The sequence below is a fragment of the Python bivittatus genome, unplaced genomic scaffold, assembly GCF_059951505.1.
Source record: "Python bivittatus isolate LINGU-HERP-01145 unplaced genomic scaffold, Pbiv_v1 ctg000020_np1212, whole genome shotgun sequence".
NCBI classification, from domain to species: domain Eukaryota; kingdom Metazoa; phylum Chordata; class Lepidosauria; order Squamata; family Pythonidae; genus Python; species Python bivittatus.
Window position 1 is genome coordinate 116,681,829 of NW_028277030.1, and position 6,932 is coordinate 116,688,760.

Genomic DNA, 6,932 nt, shown 5'->3' on the forward strand with positions numbered 1-6,932 from the left:
TGATCCACAAGACTTAGCAGATTATTATGTTTATTCTGTGCAGCATATATTGGCTTCTGCAGTTCAAGCTGCTCTTAACCAGTAGAGCAGGTCAAACAATTTTTATCTGGTCAGTTGGCACTCCATATATTTGGCAAGTTAACACCTGCTTCATACAAATTGTCCCAGAATGTCAGAATATTTACAATCAGGAAATTACAAAACATAGGCTCTATAGTTAAGAGGAATACTTTACTTAAAATAAAAATCATCATCATCTATAAGGATAGCACATTGACAGGGTGAACCCATTGCTTTCCCCAGTCAGTAGATGGAGGAGATATGTTTATCTACAGACCTATTCAAGAAAAGATTGAAAGCACCAGGGCCTTTCTGACACAGGTGTTTAACATTTGCAGGTGCATTTACTTGTTAAAATGTGAAGCTCTCAAATTACGGTGAGTTACATGGTGTCAAGTCACACCCTTACAAAGGTGAAGAAGGTGAGTATACAGAGGAAATGTTCTGAGCATTCATGGATGATTTCAGCCTTAAACATGAGAAGCATCAAGATATTAGTGTAAATGCTGATAAAAAAATGATGTGTAGTAGCAGCTTCTAAGTATTTTGATATACAAGTTCTGTACCATCCTGAGAAACAGAGGGTATTCCTTCATGGTGTAGCAGTGAAGGATAAGGCTACACACTACGAGTCACAAAAGGCTGCTGCTGAAAATGGCTTTTCCTTCTCATTCATCCATTTGACTCTCACATGTAAGTACTGTTCTGAGGACATTGAAATTGTATGTCATCCCACACATATGTACATTGCTCTGGACTTTGCTTGCTACTGGTATAGAAAAGGCCATGACAGCTGTTGAAATGAGTAGACCTACCTGCATATTTCTGCAGAAAGGAAGACGATAAGAGAGTGCCATTTTCAGAGTCAACCCCACATATTGTCAGTAGTTCTAGCTAGTATTTGGGGAACTGGACAGCTTACTGAAAACCAATTTTACATGAACACTGATGGCGTAGATTTTCATTCAGGTTCATGTATCACTATTTGCATGGATAGATTTCTGGAAAAATTAGAGGATACAACATAAGCAAGATAAAGCTACCCCTCTACCTAAAGAGAGAAGTGCTCAGTTAATTTAAAAAGGGTGCAACCATATCTTAATGGGCGCAACAGCATATGAGAAAGAGAGAGATTAAGACTATTTTCCTACCCATTACCCTCCAAACCATTGTGAGAAGTGAATTATCTTTGGCCTATGGCATAGATGCTACAAATCTCAATCTCTGGATGGTCTTAGAGCTGATGGGAGATGTGAATAGCTCAGTCCTTCCCTTCAGACTCCCAAGGCATTATTGGAGAACTCTCATGAAGAAGCTAGTTCTATCTTTCAGTGAAGTGGCAGTCCTCTAAGAAAACTTTGTTAAGTGTGGTGGCCTCCAGGTTGATTAAATCTGAGTCAGCCACTGTACATGATTAATGGTTCATCATTTCTACTAAACGGGGATTTGCTGGGCACAAATTATTGCTGTTGCTACTATTTCTTTTACAATCAGCTACAACAAGCACCATAATAGAGTGATTCAAGACAGTTACTTGCTCCATCATTACAGTTCCATGAACAGAACGGTTTCACCTGTTGGTTTCTTACTGTCCTATTATTTTTGGAATTTGTCTCCTAAATGTAGTTATAACATATTTTAATACATATACAATGTGTCTTCTCACAGGACAAAATAAAGCTGGTAAACCTGGGTTGTTAACATTATTTGAAATCTGAGTATGAAACCTTAAATATTTGAACATTACAGATTTGTTCATCTTTTCTTTTATAAATGAATGTGCCACTTTTTTGCAAAATTAAAACAATCTTTTGATTTGGAAACTTAATATGAAATACCATTAAACATAAAAAAGTCTCTGTTCCATTGCATATGAAGTTTCAAATACTGTCAGATCTAAAGATCATTGCATGTATATCTTCAAATGCTTCAATGATCAAATACTAAAATCTCATGTCAGTATAAAAATTAATAACAAATACCCCCAAACTATGCAGAAAGTTCTCATCATTAGACCTCTAAAGAGAAATACTAGACAGCAAACACTTTTTTTTTTTTGTTTACAACACATCCAAATATTGACTTTTAAGCTGCACAAGAATGAATCAAATACTAGACAATAAGGAAAGACCATGAGATGTACCTTTCATCAAACATTGTCATAATGTTTAGGAAACACTGTGTAATTCTATATGGCTACATGGCTTGTTGACAGTTTCTTGGCTAGAGGGCTTTGCCTATGATTGGAGTAGCCTGCCTTAATGGACAAGGACAAATGACATGCTTGCAGAAGCAAAAGCACGTCTGATGTGCTGAGAAAATGAGCAAGTGGAGTCAAGGTCTCATGGCTCTATCCATACACCAAAGCAACCAAAAGATGACTGTAGATAGCATAATATTCTAGAGACTGGACTGTTTTGACATTTAGCCAGGAAGTGTGACAAAGCCAAGTAACATTTTACAGCTGTAGTAACCATATTAATCAAATAAGCATGCTCTTGTTAAAATGCTACAATTAACACGTTCTTTGTTGGACACTAAATATTGCATGCAGTGTTGTCTCATTTCAAAGTGTTTTATTAATAAAAATCATGAATACAAAATCATGATTCTTTTCCTTCACAATAAATGGCTTCTCATAAGAATCTTGTATATGTTCCTCTTTTCCCAGCTGGCATTTACATTTCTCTCAAAATGAAAGCCATGGAGGGCATCTGCAGATGACATCCATACATAGACATCATCCAGATATCAAGTATTTATACAATCAAAGATCAGACAAGCATCCAAAACAACAAAACAGAAAAACAAGGAAAATAAAATGTCACAATCCACCTAGGAAGGTGAACAATAATAAAATTTAAAAGGCATAAATAATATTAGTCAAATGAAGTCAGCCATCACCATGTTTTCACTGCAACCAGACAGCACTTGGTATCTGATAAAAGAAGTTTAACATAAAACTTGTCTGTTCTCCCTGAAAGTCTCTGGAAGATAATTGCTAAATAAAATTGATGAGTGTCTCTATAAAAATTGCAGTAGAGAAGTACATGCTGAACAGATATAGGAAGACACCATTCATAATCCTAGCAATCCAACCAGGAAAATCTTTGATGTCTCCTACGGCCTCGTTCAAAAAAAACAAACAAGGGGGGCTGCTTTGGAGGTAGCATTTCACATACTGTTTCTGTTACTCTGTGGACCATTATAAGGCTGCACTTGTTCCCAACCATCTAAGGCCAGTCAGAGCATTATTGATGCCTCTACCAGCTAAACCACCCTATGCCTAACCCCTCCCCTGAGACAAGAGGTGTTCATCAAAGGGCACTTTGTTAAGGGCCCTTCAAAGCTGGACTCGTGGACCTCTCATGGTGGCCCTTCTGTATCACAGCTCAAGGGCATCTGTATTCCCCTGTGGCCAAGGCTCACTTTTCATTTCCTGAATTTGGGAGCTGAGAAGGAGCTGGTGGTTGGATTCCTGTTTAGCCACAAGGGGGACTTCTCTTAGTAGAGAAAAATACACAGAATCACACTGTTTGACCTGAGTCAAGTTTGCTCAGCAACTAGGAGAAGGGAAACCAAACAAGTTTTCTATGAGACTCTGTTCTTCTTACTTTTTAAACCATGCCAACTGAGCCTTCATAAGCAAGATTCTTTCTCTTGAGATACCTTATTTCACAAAAAGTTTGCATCCAGTTAATGAATCTCCATGTTTGTAGCCCACAGAAAGTACTGAAACCAGTAGCCTAACTTCTTATTATGGTTACCGCCAATTTGAAAAAAGCCGAGTTATCCCAGTAGGGTTCCTTGTGCTTTAAAGCAATGAGATTATTATTGTCTTCTTGCAACAAAATAAGTAACTATGCCTTGCTTTTGTGCTACTGGTAATTTTACGTAATTTGTTCCAAATCTGCCGTTTGACAAGTGTTAAGAAAAAAGAAACAGAAGGAACAATTTTCAGGAAGTACCTTTGGAATGGCTGGAAAGTAAATCAGTACCCTTTATTATAATGGGCAATTTTTCTGACTCCAGTGGTTGCATGGGGCAATGGGTTGGGAGTGTGCATTTATACTCCCATCCCTTCTTTTCTTGGCTTCCTCTCAAACATGCACAATACTGACTTTCAAAGACTCTGTGATGGAGTAAGAAGATACTTCTCCAGCTCAGCTCCCTCCCACTTACAGGTAGTCCTCAACTTACAACCACAATTGGGACCAGAACTTCCATCGCTAAGCAATGCGGTCGCTAAGTGAGTCATGCCCAATTTTACAACCTTTTTTGCCACAGTCTTTAAGTGAATCACTCTGGTTGTTAAGTGAATCCGGCTTCCCCCATTGACTTTGCTTGTTGGAAGCCCCCTGAGAAAATCGCAAATGGTGATCACGTGACCCTGGGATGCTACAACTGTTGTAAATACATGCTCATTGCCAAGCGCCTGAATTTTGATCATGTGACCACATGGACACTGCAACAGTCATAAGTGCAAGGACTGGTCATAAGTCACTTTTTTCAGTGCCATCGTAACTTCAAATGGTCATTAAATGAATGGTCGTAAGTCGAGGACTACCTATATTACGCAGCTATTTGGGGGTTGGGAGAAATGTAATCTATAAGGACAGGAAACTTTGTACTCTCTGAACAAAGGATGATTTATTGTGTTCAAGAAAGCCAGGATTTGTAAACTAAAACAAACCCTGATTTAAAATGGCTTGTGCATCTACCTTGCTTGAATGCATAGAGCGTAATCTCAGGTTTCAATGCTGTGCAAAGCACTGGCATCTGTTCCTAACTGTAATAATGCCAAAATGACAATGGGAGTATCATGACATTCGGACACAAGCTCCGCCCTTCCATACTTGAGTTATGACATTTCATGCCAATACAGAAGGGCAGAGTTTACACCACAACATTTCAGTGCACGTTTTATCACTTGTCCTCCTTCCCTCTCCTGTGGATGCCAGCGGTGCAAAGCTCTTCCTTTGCTTTTGTTAAAACAATTTGTAAAAAGAGAAAGTTGAGAGGTGAGGAAAGCAGGAGAGAAAAATATGTCTTCTGTGTGGATCAGTCCTGATTCAATTCAAACTGGAGATTCAAAGAAGGCATGATAAAATTCAAATTTTCAGTGCATGTTCTGAGAGCAAACCAATTTGATTCAAACTGCTTCAAGATTCAAGATTCATTCTGAATATACACACACAGATACACATACATACATGTGTGTGTGCATGTATTCATAGGCTATAATGGGGGAGGACGCAAACGCCTGCAGCAGCTTCATTGTTTTTGGCAAACTGGGGTGAAAATAGCAGGGATGTAGACTTCTGTAGTCCTTCAGAGGACATTAACCTGTCTGGTGTCAGTTGAGTCTTCAAGGGCTTAAATGCAATACATTTTTAAAATATTTCCCCTGTACCACTTCTAGGGAAGGAGTAGCAGAGAAGAGGAAAGAACACTTTACCAGCCTTCTAATTGTCCAGCAAAGAGCCTAAGTTGTACTGAACCAACACAGAAAATATTGTTTGTTGACTTAAAAGTAAAAACTTTAAAAGTGAATTTGAACAGTAAGCTCTTTTTTCTTTCATTTGCTTTTCTTGGATGCCAAATGTGATATGACACTGAAGAATGCCCACTGACCTGCTCATTTAGTGTGGCAAGGATGGCACGTCTACCACTTCTAATCACTGGGGTTTGTGGGGTGCCAGAAGGGCTGGCATAGATGGTTGGCAACCTTCTGGGAAAAACATTCTCATTCTTGGAGGGATGCCAGGCTGGGTCCGACACCTGGCGCAGAAAGATCAGCAAAGGTGATCTTTCTGGGCCAAAGTGTGCAGGATGATGACTGACTTGCTTTTGTAGGGTGAAATAACTTTGCTATTTCTGATCACTGGCTTCTGGGGTGCCATGAGGTTGGCTTAGGTGGCTGGCAAACTTGATCCCCCCTGGAAAGGATACTTTCATCACTGGCAGGAATTGGTTGTATCAGGGTTATGACTTTCTGGCAGCACTCTGTGTTAGTGATTTATGAGACACAACAGGAGCAAGAGGTCACAATGAGTTCCAACGCCACAAAGAAGGATGCTGGCACAGAAAAAGTGGCATTTGTAACGTTGCCACCCCCATTCTTAACAGCAGCAATTCAGCTGAACTGAACTCCCAGTGAGGCAGCAGACCAGCACAGAAGATGAAACATTCCACTAGCTCAAGGGAGAGCAAAGTTGAGAGCAGGGAAAGTCTGTGAACCCAAAGCAATGTTAGGTTTGCCATCACAAAATGGCTTTGACAGAGGCTAATGAGGTGAGAAAACTCACTGGCTGGCAGTTATTGTCCATGTCTAAGAGCCCATCATAGCTCTCCATGTTCTCCTCATATGGAAGTCAAGTTATGACATGGCATATTGTCTGACAAAACTCCAGAAGCAGGAGGAAAACACCAAATAAGCAAAGCACTTTGAAAGAGTAGGATTCATGACTTTGATTCATAAATCAGTGTTGATGATGAGATGTTCAAAGCTTATACACAGCCTTATTGAACAGCTTGCTTATACTAGCATCCCATCCTAGTTTATTAAGCCATAGTTTAAAGAAATGTGAAAGTTCAGCCAGACACATATCTTCTGCATTTCAATTCTCACCTAAACCCACATTTGTTGGCTAGAAGAAACTTCTGAAATTCATACCTTTTAAACCACATCCAGGGGATCCTCACTTGGAAATAACGTCCCTCTAACTAAACATAGCCCCAAGTAGTAGTAGTATTGCAAACTTGCTATAATTAGATTGTGCTTGGGTTTTTTTTCATTTATTGAAATCCAAAAATGCATATTCACTGTAGTTTATTTTAGAATGTACTCCATATATTTCACATTTTCATCC